The sequence below is a fragment of the Nycticebus coucang genome, chromosome 13, assembly GCF_027406575.1.
Source record: "Nycticebus coucang isolate mNycCou1 chromosome 13, mNycCou1.pri, whole genome shotgun sequence".
NCBI lineage: Eukaryota > Metazoa > Chordata > Mammalia > Primates > Lorisidae > Nycticebus > Nycticebus coucang.
Genome location: NC_069792.1, coordinates 88,866,893 through 88,883,931, shown reverse-complemented (window position 1 = coordinate 88,883,931; position 17,039 = coordinate 88,866,893). Strand labels below are relative to the sequence as shown.

At 47.6% G+C, this 17,039-nt stretch overlaps 1 long non-coding RNA gene across 12 annotated transcripts in view; it reads right to left on the bottom strand.

The window, feature by feature from the left end:
- Window positions 1–17,039, bottom strand: part of LOC128563530 (uncharacterized) — a 279,275-nt gene that overhangs the window by 41,967 nt on the left and 220,269 nt on the right. For all 12 annotated transcript variants that reach the window (XR_008373804.1, XR_008373806.1, XR_008373799.1 and 9 more), the window contains one exon: window positions 13,707–13,851. This is a non-coding gene — a long non-coding RNA (uncharacterized LOC128563530). The remainder of the gene's footprint in view (window positions 1–13,706; window positions 13,852–17,039) is intronic.

The window sequence follows — 17,039 nt, the reverse complement described above, 5'->3', positions numbered from 1 at the left end:
GCACACCCAGGGCACCACCTGAAAAGTCCTCAGTCTATTAGCCCAGTTCAAAAGGTCCGAATCAACTGTCTCAATCGGCACTTGTCTCAGGTGGAAGGGTTCAAGAGGTCTCTGGGAACTGGATCACAGGGGCCTGGTGACTCCTCTGAGACAGCTCACCCCAGTGCAGCGTGGAGTCAGGAGGAGCCACCCCGCAAACAGAGCAGTCTGGGAAGGTTGACGTCTCCTTCCCCACTTTGCCCCTCCGTCGGACCCAGTCACTGGTATCTGTGCAGATGGCTAACCCAGTTGCCTGCAGTGAACAGACACTCCAGGGGTTTGCACCTGCCTGAATCGCGAGGAAGTCTGCCAGGCCCCCGCAGACTGCCGCTATCTAGCAGGAGGAGATGGGGCCTGACATCTTTGAGTGTTTGATGCAGGTGATGGGAAGGAGGTGTTCACTCAGGCTTAGCCCCGTCCCTGATGCATGCTGCTAACAGAACAGAACAGAACAGACAACTTTGTGAGGTTCTGTCTCTGTTCCTGTCGTCGCCTACAGGAGACGGGCTGTTTTGAGTTCAAACGTCTTTGCTGCTGGAGAATTGCGTCTGAACACCTCTCTGGGTCGGCCCCGCCCTGGAGGCTTCTGGGTTTGTGAGCGGTGCCACCGGTGGCCTCCTCTGGTTGCCCAGGGAGACAGGGGGTGTGGCCTCAGAATATCCAGAAGTGAGCGTTCTGCCGTTAAAGAAAAAACGGCTGTTGATCTACCTCCAGGGAACTGCTGCTCTGGTGTGGGCACTCAGGCGACCCTTTTCTCCTCTGTCCCGCGCCCCAGAGTCAGCACTGAGCGGCCGCAGTTTGTGCTGGGTCCACACCCCTTAAGAGATCCCCCAAGAATCAGAACTCTTGGGGGATGGGCCCCCAGACCCGGATTGGGAGTGGGGCGGGGGGAAGCTAGAGTTTCATTCAGTTTCACGCAATACTACGGTCCGGGGAGGGCTCCTGCACTGCACCGCAGGGAAGTGCCGCCAAGGCTTGATTTTCCCTCAGCAGAGTGCCCTCTCCTCGCTCACGTATCCCAGAGTCAGCGCTGACCTGACGCAGCTCAGGCACTGTGCACTCCCCTCGAGAAATCACCCAAGGAGCCGAACTCCGGAGGGATAGGCCCTCAGACCCCGAGTGAGAGTAGGGGCTCTCAGCTCTCAGCGGGGAGGCCAGAGTCTGATTCAGTCTTGTGCCCGGGGAGGGCTCCTGCACTGCACCGCAGGGAAGTGCCGCCAAGGCTTGATTTCCCCTCAGCAGAGTGCCCTCTCCTCGCTCACGCATCCCAGAGTCAGCGCTGACCTGACGCAGCTCAGGCACTGTGCACTCCCCTCGAGAAATCACCCAAGGAGCCGAACTCCTGGGGGATAGGCCCTCAGACCCCGAGTGAGAGTAGGGGTTCTCAGCTCTCAGCGGGGAGGCCAGAGTCTTATTCAGTCTTGGGCCCCGTATGCCCGGGGAGGGTTGGTGCACTGCACCGCAGGGAAGTGCCGCGAGGCGTGATTCCCCCTCAGCCCGGTGCCCTCTCCTCACTCGGCGCGCCTCAGAGTCAATGCTGACCAGTCGCAACTCGGGGGCTGTCCACTCCCCTTGAGAAATCACCCAAGGATCCGAAGTCCTGGGGGACAGGCCTCCGGACCTCAGTGGGCGGGAGGGGAGCGCCAGGGATTCAGGGTTGCCGGCAAAGGATTCCCAAAGTTTTATTCAGCCCTATGTCCGGCAGGAGAATGCCACGGCACCCCAGTAGGGGAGGTAGGTCCAGTTTTTAGAAGGTCTCTCCCGTGGAGTGTAGTGGGAGGGCCTTTAATTTCTGCCCGTTTGTTTAATTGTGGGGGTACAGAGCCGGTCTCATGGGGGAGGGGGACTCCCGTCCGCTTGGTGGTGGATTTTGTACCTTTTGTTTGCGTCCTTGTGATCACAACTTGCCTCAGCGGTGTTGATGTGCGTTCTTCAGCCTTCTCTCTTGGTGAGGCTCAAGTCCACCAGGATACTTACTAAATTCCTGTCCCTTAACTCTCCTTCTGGACGGGAGCCTTTGTTGAAAGCTGGCTTCAGTCCGCCATCTTGTCTCCCCTCCCACACACATATATGTTTTTTAACAGATGTGGTTATATTGACTTCAAATAAGATAAAAAAAGAAAAAACAAAGAATAAAGTTAGAGAAAGAAAAATAAAAGCGGTGTCAGGGAAGAAAAGGCAGCACATGAAGTAGCTGCGTAAGGGCTGTATGATCATTCCCCTCGTCCCGAAAATCTCATCTTTAGATGAGGTTAAGCTCTTTCCTACCAGTGAGGAGGCCCCAGGGCAGCTGGTAGCTCCCTCCGGGTCATCCCTGGGTCCAGCTCTCTGGCTTGGGCCTGTAGGTGGGCTGGGACCTTCACTGAGCCCTCCCCAGCCCCTCTGCCAGGCTAACCTGCACACTTCCTTCAGGTCTCAGCCTCAACATCAGTTCCCCTGGGAAGCCTCCTCTGCTCCCTGGGGCAGAATCAATGCTTGGGTTCATCCTGCTAAGACATCCTGTGTGTTCCCTACCCCAGAGTTTGCCACTGAAATGGCTTGTACTGGCTGCTTCAATCGCTATTTCTTCATTTGAGGTCTAAACGTCTCAGGGGACAGATGGATCACTTGAACTGTGCCAGCCACGGAAGAAAGGCCTGAGCAGGGAGACAGGAGAGGCAGCCTGGGCCAGACAATGGCCCTTCGATGACTGCTTCAGTTTTCCCCTTCTACTCCCTGCCCAGCACCACTAATCCAACCCACCCTTTAGAAACTTATTTCTCAAGTGCTTGTTATCGCGAAGACACTGCCTTGAAGAATTGCAAAACAGAGCCATTCCTTGAGTGTATAACCTAGTTTAGGGAGTCAGGACTCCAACATGAGGAATGCTAGATAACCAGGCAGGAATGAAGTGTGAGATAACAAAACAAGACTATCAAAGATTAATTGAGTGTGGGCACCGCAAGGTCAGTTCAGGAGAGCAGGGTTGCTGTGGCTGCAAAGGGAAGTGCTCTGAGCGCCCAATTTCAAGGATACCCATAGGTTAGGTGGGTGGGTGCAGGAAAAAATGGCACCCCATGATGGAAGCCTGGGTCAGGGAAGGAGCATTGGGTGCTCAGGGGCCGACAAGGGGCCCTTTGAGGCTAGAACAGAAAGGAAATAGCTAGCAGTTCTGGAAGGATGTGTTAGGGCTAGAATTTTGAGGACCTTGAAAGCCAGGCGGAAGAATCTGTGGTAGAAAAGAGAGGAGTGAGACTTCATAAAACAGTGCAGCTGACCAGAATCGTTGGTGGGGACATCAGTTCGTGGGCAGCTCCTGGGACAGACTAGAGAAAGAACCAGTTAGGAATCTCCTCTGACAGTCAAGGCACGGAGAGAGACCTGTGGGACCAGAGCTGCCACTGCCTACCTACAAGCACGGTGGTCATCACCAATCCCACAGAGCACACTTTCCTGCGAAGCCCACATGGGACCTCAGAATTCTTTCCCATCACACTCGGAGATCAAGGCAGCCCCTCCTCATCCATCCAGGGAGACAGTTCAAACCTACTTGCCTTGTAATCCATGAGTCAGGGTGGTGTACCGCATTAATGTGTGTCTTCAAATTTAGGTGGCTTCAAGCATTAAAGATTAATTGTTCCTTCAGTGTCGCAGTACATAAGTGAACCAGAGACTGTGTTCACTGTTAGCACCACCCGACCAGGCTGATGGGGCAGCCTCTGGACACTGCACTATTGGGCAGCAGGACAGAGGACAAAGACATGAAGAACAAAAATGCCATGGCAATGTTTCCCTCCATTCCTTGGCCAGAAGTGGTCACAGAGAGCAGGGAAGCTCAATTCTATGCTCTAGAAGGCAGAGAGTCAGAAAAAAAGGAACCACCTCTGTACATCACCTCTTCAGGGCACATGGAGTTTGCTATGCACTCATTCAGCTAGCACAAATTTATTTTAAAATGGCATGCTTTGTACTCTGCCACTTTCCTTCTCATTATCTTCTGTTTTCTTCATAGAACTTGGCTCTGTCTGAAATGTCTTGTTTAGGGACCTGCCATCTTTTATTGCCAGGTTCTAAGCTCCGTGTCTGTCTTGTTGGGAGTGCTGGGTACACAGCAGGGTTCTCAACAAATATTTGCTAAACGAGTGGATGAATGAACAATTTCCACAACAGGGGCTTCACCAGCTTTATTTAGTACACAAAGCCCAGCACATAGTCGGCACTGAATGGGTTGCTGAAAAGTTAGCCAGTTTTTCACACCTCAGCTTGGAGTGACTCAGCATTTCTTCCTCTGCAGACTCTTAAGCTGAAGGCTGGGCTGGTCACATGCAATGCCTTTTAATAAGTGACTTCAACCCTGAGACCTCCCCCTATCTTTCTCCCCTGCTCTCAGGGCTTGGGACCAGGTGTCCCACTGGCCTGAGCACACAGGGAGCAAAGGGGAAAGAAGCCGAAGTAAAACAGAGAAGAAGAGACTTCCCAGGGGGTGCAACCAAGCAGAACACGCACCTGCACGTGAGCTGTGAACATTACACTCCAGTCTGGCCCCTTCAGGGATGTGCTATGTGACCCTGGGCCAGTCACACTCCCTCTAGGCCACAGTTGTCCTGATGTAAAATCTGGACATTGAAGAAGGATATTTCTAAGGCTCCTTTTAGATCGAAAATGCTTGGAACAAGAAATCACGTAGGGCTATAATTCTCAGAGTGGCCTCCATAAGATTAAGGCTTTTTCAAGGCTTTTGCAGGCTGCACATATAGCATATCATGGACATTAAATGCACCCAGAACCTACATTAAAATATAATCCCTATGTAACTACAAAAGTTGAGCTGAGCTTGACAAGTTGACATAACATTCTATAAATATGTACAAAATAACTGTTTTCATTTTGTAATTTGTTTCCATACTTTTCGACCAATAATTTTCTAGGTTCATTCTCAAACGTGTAGATGAGGGGGGTGTCATTGAAAAACTGATGGGTCCCAGACACTCTGTTTAACTGCTCAATGAACCTATCTAAGCTATTTGGTGAAAATGCCATTTGCCAGGCTCCTCCCCAGACCCACTGAATTAGAAGTGTGGTTGGGGGAGCCCAGGAATCTCCATTTTAGCACATTCTGCAGATGATCATTTGCAAACTGAAGTTTGAAAACCACCGCTATAAAAAGAGGGTGAGGAAAGGGGCTGGGGGAGGCAATTTAGGAGGAAGAAGGAAAGTTACACAGGTGACCAAAGAGTGGGGGCAACAGAAGATGGTCCCTTGTGCCTTGCACTTTGCATATGTGCAAATGTGCTTCTGCCCAGTAGTGAGCCCTTGGTTCCACCAGAGTAAACACACGTTATAGAACCTTGGCTCCCCCTCTGCTGAGCCCTTCCTCCAGCCCCAGAAAACAATACTCAGACTTGACCTGGAACCATATTCTCTATTGTGATTTGCAAGATGAGTTAACATTTCCAACATGTCATTGAAGACGTTGCCTGGAGACTGAAGCCACGGCTGCCAGGGACCAGTGCTGCAGGAAGGCCCATCACAGGGCTGTCACCAGATGTCTGCAGCGGGAGCTCTGCCTTCAGTTAGAGATGAACGCTAGCTCCATCAGTGAGTGGCCTCAACATCCACAGATGCAATTGTGTGTATTTACTGTGCACAATACGAGGTTTTGAAGTAAGTGTACAGTATAAATGCTGTGGAGTGACTAAGTCCAGCTAACACATGCTTTAACTCACTTTGGTGGTGAGAACACTTTACATCCACTCTCGGCATTTTTTAAGAATACATTATTAAGTAGGAGTCACCATGTCACAAAACATACCTCCTGAACCTGTTGCTCCTCTCCAACTTAACTTTTATATCCTTTGTCCAACATCTCCCTAACTTCCTCCCCAACCACTACAGACTGTGATAATAACAACTGTTCTCCTCTCCACTTCTTTGAGAGCTGCTTTTTTTTTTGCAGTTTTTGGCCGGGGCTGGGTTTGAACCCACCACCTCTGGCATATGGGGCCGGCGCACTACTCTGTTGAGCCACAGGCACTGCCCTATGAGAGCTACTTTTTAAGAACCCACATATAAGTGAGATCACGTGGTATTTGTCTTTCTCTACCTGGCTTAAGCCACACATGCAAAAGCACTGCACATGTGCATACATATATGCATCGCACACGGGTGTGTAAGGACATGCCAGACATTATTTGCATGTGCATTTAAGCTTCTGCAGGGATCAGAAGTCACCTAGACTATACGGCTAAGAGCTGGTTACCAAAGGACCAAGAAGGTCCCAGGCTAAAGAAGGTTGGTTGTAAAAGAGGGTGCCCTATGCAGAAGGCCAAGGACAGTGCTAAGAGTTTCCATGGATGTCTCCTGTTGATCCATGATGGAGTGTATTATCTGTCCAATTCTTTTAATGAGAAAACCAACATACAGGAAAAAATCTGTGACTTGCCCAAGATCCTATAAGATCAAACTCTGACCTAGCTAACCCCAAGGTTAATGTTCAATGCCCCACCTGCCTTAAAGTTCCAAAGCTTTAAGCCTGGTGGTAGAATGGGAGGAGGAAGTCTGTTCCAGAGAGTAAGGAAACCTACCCCTCCAGTCAGAGAGAACGGCCAAAGTAATTCCTTAATAGTTTCATTCACAAGCAATAAGTGGTTATTGGAAAAAAAACAAATCACAGATCAGCAGTAAGGAAAAAAAATGTGCCCAATCACATCCTTTCCAAAATAAGGGTATTTGTATACTCTTTTTTTTTTTTTTTTTGTAGAGACAGAGTCTCACTTTACTGCCCTCAGTAGAGTGCCGTGGCATCACACGGCTCACAGCAACCTCCAGCTCCTGGGCTTATGTGATTCTCCTGCCTCAGCCTCCCGAGCAGCTGGGACTACAGGCGCCCGCGAGCAGCTGGGACTACAGGCGCCCGCCACAATGCCCAGCTATTTTTTTGTTGCAGTTTGGCCGGGGCTGGGCTTGAACCCACCACCCTCGGTATATGGGGCCGGCGCCCTACTCGCTTAGCAAAGTACATACTTTTTTGTAGCCTACAAGTAACACAATGTAGTTTCTGCAATTTTATCAAAAATTATACAATGCTGACTTTTTGAAACACAGATAATTAGTGCTGCTTGCCCTGTCCTGATATTCCGTGAATTTATACCAATCCCTACAGTTCTCTGCAGATTCAAAGGAGGAGGGAGAAAAGCTTTCACTTCTTTTCTATTTGTTTGTTTCCTGTTGTTGACCTTCCCTCCACGCTAATGTAGCTAATGTATTTACGAAGAGTTAGAGAGTGTTTCTATCTAAATGTTGCATTCTGCCAGACGTCCTGGCCTTGAAAAACACTAAACAAAAATCAAGCTGTTTTCCTCCTCCTCAGAGATGAAAATGAAAAATAGGCTTTTGCAGCAACTGAGAGAAAATTACTTCTTAAAAAATTATCTTAATGCCCAAGGGAAATACAGCTCTACAATACAGAGGGCCTTAGACAGGACCGCTCATGGCCCTACCCTTCCCCCCACAAGGAGAGGCCAACACGGACCCACCCCTCTAGGCCTCCACTAGTTGGGAGAGTGAAAAATGGCCTCTGTTCCTCCCCTCTGGCCTTAATGAGGTTCCCTATTGAAATGTAGTTAATCACATCAATTAAGAGCCTTTTTACACTTGGCCTTGCCTGCCTGGTACGAGCCCTGTGTCCCTGGGAAGGCCGTTAAGATAAGTGGCCACTCATGTCAGGAGATGATTTAAGATACACATTTTTTTCTTTTTCCCCTCCACCTATGTTTTGTCATTTATATGTTTTTTAAAGAAATTTAGGCATGATTTATCCACGGTGAAATACCCTATTCTTAAGTGAACAGTTTGATAACCTCCAACAAATGCATCCATTCAAATGAACCAAACCACCAAGACACAGAACAGTCCCTTCGTCCAGGTGCCTCTCCACTCGTCTCTGTCCTCCTCCCAGAGCAGCCACCACATTGCTTCCCAGCACTATCATATAAATGGAATCATGTTATATGTTTAAAAGATGGGAATGAATAATAAGGAAGAACAAGTAGCTTCTAGTGGGAACGTAAAACAGGGTAGAGCTTTGGAAAATGGTCTAGCAGTTTGTCAAAAGGTTACACGTATAGTTACCCTATAGCTCAGCAATTCCACTCCTAGATATGTGTATATATAAATACCCAAGACAAATGAAAACACACATCCACACCAAAAACTTGTACAGAAAACCTCAGAGAAGCATTATTCATAACACCAAAAAGAAAAAAATGGAAACAACCCAATGTTCACCAACTGAAGAATAAACAAATAAAATGGGGTCTACGCATACAGTGGAATATAAAAAGGAAGTGAAGTTCTGATACGTGTTACAACAGGAACCTCGAAAACACCATGCTCAGGGAAAAAAGTCAGTTGCCAGAGACCACAGATGGCGCGCTTCCACCTACATGGATTATCTGCGATGGGCGAATTCGCAGCAACACAAAGTACATTAAAGGTGGCCTAAGACTGGAGGGAGATTGGGAGGTGATAGCTGAAGAGTTAGACTTTCTTTTCCAGGAGACGAAAATGTTCTAAGGTTGATAAATTGTATACAATGGGAATTTACATCTCAACCAAGCTTAAAAAACAACCCAAAACATTCAGAATCAACAAAAGTGAAGAGAGTCCAGATGGGTGATTTTCCATCGGCGGAACTTTAACTGAAGATGTGTTTGGCTTTGTGGCCCAAGAACCCCAGGTCTCCTGGGGGACCTAACTGGTGCCCAGGAAGGTCTCCTTCCCATGAGAAAGTTCTGGAGTTTGTTGCTTTTCCCAGGGGTCCCGGCCCTGTCCCTAGAGTTTAAAGTCCAGGAACTATTCATCAGATTCATTCATTCTTCCTCATGTATTAATCCTCTCGTTAGCTGACAGCACACAATCACATCTAGTCCTGACATACCATCTCCCTGCTCGCTTTGTAATGACGTGTTTGACCCTGTATTGAGCACATGACCTTAGGAGATTAGAGTGGCAGGAAGAGCTCATTATGAGAGAAAGGACAAGAACTTTGAGAACCAATGGCCCTGGTTCCACAACCAGATTCTACCTCTCATCAGGGTATGGCTACTCCTCTGCGTGCCTCATGTTCTTCACCTACAAACACCAACAACCTGCCCTGTGGCGGAACCATGAGGAGCCCCAGCTCTGGGAACCAAACCCCAGCCCTACCACTTCCACACCGGGTGATTCAGGCAGTTTCCTCACCTCTCTGCACCTCTCTGCACCTCTCTGCACCTCTCTTCCTCGCGTGTAAAATGGGGATGGTACAAAAAGAGCCGGCAGGGGCCTGTGTAGAAGTTGGCGAGCTCACACCTGCAAACCAGGGACAGCAAACTCTTCCTGTAAAGGGTCAGATAGCACATATCTCGGGCATTATGGGCCACATGGTCTTTTTTCTTTTCTAGGGTGAGATCTTGCTATATCATCCAGGCTGGTCTTTGAACTTCTGGCCTCCAGCAATCCTCCTGCCTCAGCCTGCAGAGTAGCTGGGACTATAGGCACATACCACCATGCCCGGCTGATGGGGCCCAAACAATCAAATGATGATGGAGCAGAAGTACACATGTTGAGGTCAAAAGGTACTTTTCACGTATTTAGTCCAAGAGTTGTTTACAAAGTAAGGTGTATACTACCATGCTATCGTGTGTACTATTTCATGCACGCACACACACATGCACCAGTTCACTTATCTCTGAATGATAACATGTTTTTTTCACTTTTTCTGGAGGAGATACTTACTGCTTTATAATAAGAAATGCAGTCAAACTGGTGCCCAGAAAAGAATTCAATGTGATTGAAGTGATTTAACTGCTAAAGTGGAATCACTATTTTTTTTTTTTAAGACAGAGAGTCTCACTCTCTTGCCCCAGGCTAGAGTGTTATGGAGTCAACCTCAAACTCTTGGGCTCAGGAGATCCTCCTGCCTCAGCCTTCTACTCAAGCAGCTGGGGTTACAAGTACCTGCCACCATAGCAAGCTAATTTTTCTATTTTTATTAGAGCTGGGGTCTCACTCTTGCACAGGCTGGTCTTGACCTCCTGAGCTCAAGCCATCTACCCTCTTCGACCTCCCAGAGTGCTGGGATTACAGGTGTGAGCCACCATGGCTGGCCAGAGTCAGTATTTATTAATTTATCCAACACAGCCTTAGGAGGGATCCGTCACAAGCCAGGAACTGGAGGGAGAAAGGAGGGAGAAGGGAGGGAGAGGAGACAGAGTAGCTCCCTGTGTCGTGAGGCGCTCGTCAGGTAAATGCACTCACTCGTGGAGTGGTCTAGTAGGCTAGGGGATTTGCACAGAAAGGCACAGTCTCTTCCTCTAATTTGACTGCAGGCTCAGATTTAACATACACTCAGCTGATGATCAATGTAACGGAAGGCCTCCTGGTATCCATGATGAGGCTGGTGTGTGGACTGCAAGGAGGCAAACGATTCCACCACATGAGCTCATGTTTCCCTCACCCACAAACCAAGATAGAGCTAAGGCTCAGAAAACATTCTGCAAACAGCAAGACTGTGCACACACCACAGGGGAGATTTAATGCTGAGATCTGAACTCCATTCTACATGGGTTGACAACCTGGAATTTAAATCATGACAGAAGCCAAAGAGCAGGGAGAAAACATGTTTACGAATCGAAAGACTGAACAGAGACAGGCAGTGAGCCACGGGATGCCAGGTCACTGCGCCTCACAGGGACGCCGCCTGCTTATGCACTGGGGCGGCTCCTGACTTCCTGGCACTTGTTTGCAACTCCAAGGACAATCTGTACATTTGAAATTGCATAAAATGTCTCTTTTAAGATCTTGTTCATATATGTTGAAGACGTATGTGACATTGAGGAAGTATTTAAGATCTGTGGTTTTGAAAACAAATCTTCCACGTCTGGCCACTGGTAGAATAGAAAGCAAAAGGGATTTCCAGTTAGGTCACACGTTTGAACCCTGGCTCTGCACCCTTTCATAAGTTATTTATATCCTAGCTTCAGGATAATAATACCTCTCCTTCAGGGAAAGCAATAATGACAGTGATGGGCGTATACAGTACAGATGTTCGATACACAGCAGCTGTTTTTTTTTTCTTAGTGGGAAAGCCTCAAGAAACAAATGAAGCAATGGGATCACGTCACCTAGAAGCTGTATCTCTGGGGAAATCAGCTCTTTCTGAAAGGGAAGGAGGCCCAGGGTGGTCTTTCTACCCCAAAGCAAAACCTGAGAAGATGCCGGAGGATACCTCATCCTTTACAGTGGTGTGCAAAAGCTCAATGAGACTGAAAATTCACACGCAAAACCAGCCCAGTGCTTCACGTCCCTCTGAGACCGTGTTTGTGCCTGAGTAGAATGCATCCGATTTTTCTGCGATTAAAAAGGGATTGAAAGGAGAGGGAAGAAGGCAGCACTGCAGCCAGGGACCAGCCACGAGCAGCAGCAGCATGGTACGGCTTGCATCAGAATTACCCTAGAGCAACCAGGGAAATAATCAGATTCTAGGTCAATCTCTCAGATCCAGTAGGCCTAAGGGGGGTATAGGCGTAATCCATATTTTACCAAGTCCTGCCCTGGTACCGTGTGTACTTCTGGATGCTTTCCAAGGGCAGGCTTGGGAACCACTCATGTGGTGGAGAAGGCACTGAGAATTGGCCTCGGCAGGCCTCAGATGAAGACCCAGCTGAAAGCCAGCTCTCAGGTCCAATGTTAAAATGTTATCAAATTACGCCATGGCTGGGCCTAGGGTATGGCAGCCTGGGACTTCTCTGAAGGTTGCAAACATATGTATAAAAGGGGAACTGTCCTTGTGAGCTAGGCACTAAATTTTATATATAAAACATATAATAAATAGACATTATACATACACACACATGCGCACATATACGTATACAGACACGGTGTATACACACATGACTATACACATGCATATTCATATGCTGATGTGCGCACACATGTTTACAGACTCTTGTATGCACCTAGCCATGAATACACACACACCCCTATCTCAGTTAATCCTCACACAAGTTTTATTTCAGTACCAATATTATATCCATTTCTCTGATGAGGAAACTGAGGCATGAGAAAATAAGAAACTTGCCTCTTCAAATCCTGGCAGAGGCAGGCAGAGACAAAATGACCCAAGATGACTCAGAGTAGAAATCTGCAAAGCAATTTGTACCCAGGGGTAGAGGCTGCCCAATAATGTTTGCCAAGAATCCTTCCTATTTCTATAGATGCATGTTATGTCTCCCATTGAGAGTTGCAGTGGATTTCCTTGTGTTGAATCTGGGCTGGCTTGTGACTGCTTTAACCGGTGGAAGATGATGAAAATGATACCATGCTAAGTCTGTGCCTAACCCGTACGAGGCCAGCTTGGGGGATCCAGCCCCCATACTGTGAAGCAGATTGGGCTAGAACATTCACGAGGAGAGACCTCAAGGAAAGAGCAAGGGGCCGTTCCGCCACCATAGCCAAAGCTCCAGACCCCCCACTGAATGCAGCCACCAAGACCCCAAATGCCTCCACGTGGAGCAGACCCACTCGGCAGAGAGCAGCCAACCTCCAGAACTAGGAGAAAAATAATCTGTTATTTTAGCCACTATATCTGGGTGTGGTTTATTGTGCTGCAAAACTGATTCATATACCTACATGGTTTGCAGACAAGTATACATTTTATTATAATCAGCATTATCTTTTGATCGCTGTTCCAGGCAGGGTACTACATACGTTACATTCATTGTCCTGTTCAATCTTTACTGCCACCCATGTAGCAGATATTGATATTATTTCCATTTATTAATGAAGAAACTGAAGTCTAATAAATAACTTACCATAAACATGGATTGGCATTTCTTGGATTTGTACTAAGTCTATCTCATTCTAAAGCCTGTGTTAATCAGAGTTCTCTAGAGAAAAAGAACCAATAGGATGTGCATATGTGTGTATACAGATAGAAAGAAAGAGATTTTAAGGAAATGGTTCACACGGTGGTGTGGGCTGGAATTCTGAATTACACAGCGTAGGCTGGCCAGCTGGAGACCCAGAGATATCTTCATGTTGCAGCTGTAGTCCAAAGGCAGTCTAGAGGCAGAATTCCCATTTCCTGCTTGTTAGGCAACCTCAATCTATTTCCCCTTGAGGCCTTCATCTGATTGAGCAAGGCTCACCCACATGATGGAGAGGAATGTGCCTTAATCAAAGTCTGCTGATTTACATGTTAACCTCATCTTAAAAATACCTCAGTGACATCTGGACTGGTGCTTAACCAAAACCAGAGTATTGCAGTAGGTACCATGGCCTAGCCAACTGACACATGAATTTAACCATCAGACAACATTTCTCTCACTCTGTGCCAAACCTGGACCTGGCATTCTCAGTTACATTCATGATTCACATAATTAACAAAATAAACAAGACTTGCAGTCAGTTTGTCAAATTAAATGGTGTGGTACCTAAAGCATGTGGTAATAGGTTACTAGCCACACTGGAGCCATCAAGGAATGACCCTTGAGGACAAGGAGAACTGGCCCAGCTGGAAAGGACCAACAGTGCTTGAGAAAACAGGTGACAAGAATTAAGGATGGCAACAGTCAGTAGAACGTCCTGGTGGTTTTCAGAAGCCAGCTGCACCCTCAGCAAGCTGTGTGACCTTGGGCCATACTCACCTCTCTGAGCCTCAGTTCTTTGCTGATCTGCAAAGAACCATCACATTCTTCCCATCATTCTCTTCAACTGCATCACAGGCACAGGTCACTGCCATAGCAACCTCCTTTCCGCACTGGGAAAAGTCCAGCAAACTCCACTTTGCCACTGCAAAGAAAGAGAGGGACAGAGTGAGTCATTCTCCTCCTGGTGGCAACAAAGCAAGTCATTAAAAACCATGGACCCCCAGAGCCCAGGCTCTTCTTCTCCTGTAGGATGACCAACAGGAGGTTCTCAGCCCGTTCTCACACACTGGCTGCTAACTTAGCATCTGTAGGAATTCACATCCTCCACCAGCTCTTAACGAATCCTATAATCACCAGCAGCTACTCAACCCAGAACTCAGACTGGTGAGAGGTTATCACTCTCACTGAATTTTGTTTTCTTGCCTACACTAAAGCCAGCTGTTTCCTTTAAATTAGTATCGATCAGGCCAGGAAGTTTCTTTTTCTCTGTAGTCCATTGTATATGAGAAGATCAGAGGGCCCTGTCAGATTCGAGGACGGAACCAGCTGGGCACTTGGAGATATAGGCTGGCCGCCCTGGCCTGACCTGGCCTTGCCCCAGCCCTCCTGGGTGGTCAACCAGTCTGCTGTGCTAGTGTAGCTGTACCTACCAACCACAGTGAGAACTGGAGCCTCATAATGATAACTAAGCAGAGATTTCTAAAGGATAGCTGGTCTGCTCCAAAGCCAGCTAGAAAATGCATATCACTCACATCTCATTCTGTCTCATAAACCCACTGCCTCCAGCCCATGGAGGGGCTAGTTCTGGAACCTGTCTCCAGGAAGCAACGTCTCCAGTGAAACAAACCCTTCTGAGGAGCTGCATGGATATCAGGCAGAACTACATCTCTTTCTTGTCTCATGGATGAAAAGGCTGAAGCTGATAATGATTCCAACATGTGTACAGTATTTAGCATAAGTGAGGCTTCAGCCTAATGCCTGACATGGGCTGTGGTAAGCAAAACATGGTCTCAAAGGTGACCATGCCCTTGTCTCTGACAATATGTTAGGTTTCATGGCAATGGAGAATTCAGGTTGCAGATAGAGGAAAGTTGCTAATTTCAGGGCCTTTAACAGGGAGATTTAGACTATTTCTGTGGCCCCAACATAATTAGAAGAGTCCTTAAAAATAGAAGAGGGAGACAGAAGAGAGAGCCAATCAGAGATGGAAGAAAAGCACAGGGAGACAGAAGGTGCTGCCTGTGACTATGGAGGAAGGAGCCTTGAGCCAGGGAATATGGGGGCCTCCAGAAGCCAGAAAAGGCAGGTGCAGATTGCCCCTGGAGCCTTCAGACAGGAACACTGCCCTGTGCTGCTTGATTACAGCCCAGTTACAACAGCAACAGAATATTAATACGTGAACCAACTCAGTTCTTGTGGTAATCCTATAAGGTCGTATCTTATTCTACTATGGCTAAAACGTTGCCTAACACCACACCCTCAGACTCAGTGGCTTATAAGGAAAAGCATGTATTTCTCACTCTCATGCCTACTGGTCAGCTAGGGGTTGGCTGATATAAGCAGGGTTTGTCTCAGGTTGGCTCCATGTTGGGGGTTAATTCCGAACCTGCTCCAGGCCTCTCACCAGCTGTGGATCAGAGGCCACCGAAGGCCAGCTCATGCTGTCATGACAAAAGGTGCACAAGAAAGAGCTCTGCACGTTCCTTCCTCCATGTGGGTTTGTGTTGCTAACAACATCCCATGAACCAAGCAAGTCACATGGCCAAGATCAAAACCAAGAAATGAAAAAAGTACATTTTACCTACCTTGAGCCAAAAACGTGAAGGTATAATTTTATTATGGAGGAGTAAAGAACGAAAACCAATAGTTCAATCTCCCACAGACAATCACTACTGTCAGTATCCCATTTTACAGATGAGAAAACCAAGACAGGGGCATTATGTAAGTGTCTTGGCACAGTAACTGAGAGAATGCCAGGAAGGCTATGTTAACCAGTGTGATGAAAGTGTGTCAAATGGTCTGTGAAGCTAGTGAATGATGCCCCATGATCATATCAATGTACACAGCTATTATTTAATAAAAAAAAAAAAGAAAGAAAGAATAAGAACCTTATCCATGATCATACTGCTAGTGAATAAGAAAGCCAAGATCAGAAGCCAGACAGTCTGGCTTCAGAACATTGGCCATGGACTTACACCTTACTAATTGGTGGCACTAAGTCCCTATGACACTAAACACCATTGTCTCTGGGAGGGGACAGAACAGCACTCGGGGGCTCCAATAATTCCGGAAGAAGGATGCTGGGAGAGGGTGGTCATCAAGCAAAAGCACATGATGACCGTTGCTCTCATCAGCAAGACCCCATTCTCTGTGGCAGGAAGGCTTGGTGACTTTCCAAGGTTAAGGTGCGTGGCAAGTCTACCATCCCGGATGAGTTACCTGTTCATGCCTGTCACAAGGCCAATGTCTTCCCCCTGACTTTGGAGGCTGGATTTCCTACTAGGGTAGGCCAGCGTATGAGAACTCAGCACTTCTGTTCCTTTGAGAACAGAAGGCTGTTTTTCTGGAGGCTACAAGGAAGTAAGGGGTTGATGAAAAGTTCAGGAAGAAAACCATATGCATAAAATATGGAAGAAAAGGAAGCACGCAGTCAGGCAGGGCTACTGAGCACTGGAGAGAGGACCCAGGAAGGAAGGAGAAGCAGAGTGAAGTAATGCTCAGAACAAAACACTGTGGAGGAATTCTATTCCAGAGAATCCAGCGGGGATTTCCTGGAAAAGGTCAGAAAGTCAAACCAATGACTCTGGGCCTGTCACAGGGCAGGAAGAACAAGGGCAAGAGGCAGCAGCACCTCAGCATGAGAAGGCTGCCGGGGCATAGACTCGGGGTGTTCAGAGATCCAAAGAGTAACTCGGGGCCTTCAGTGACGTAATGTGGCCAGGGGGTCACCAAAGGCTCCCCACACCTGGCTCTGAAATGGACGGCAGTGGGAACTACGATTTAAGATAATGACATGCTAAGGCTAGAAAAAAGGTTGAGTCCATCCCCCTCATTGCCTGTAACAACAGATGAACCGCTGTTCCTTCTCCTTGTCAACCCAAGCTAACTGCAACCCCTTCTGGACAATCTCCCTTCTTCCTGCTGCTTCCAGGTGAACGGGTGTGTGATGTGATCCAACCCGCACATGGAACCTCTTCAAGAGGGCAGATGACACTTTCTGAGTGCATAGTATAACCTGTCAGTTCACCTCACAGATCTTCATTTACTATTAATACTCAATAATTAGCATTACTCCCTTTCTGAACTAAGAAAACTGAGGCTCAGTGAGGC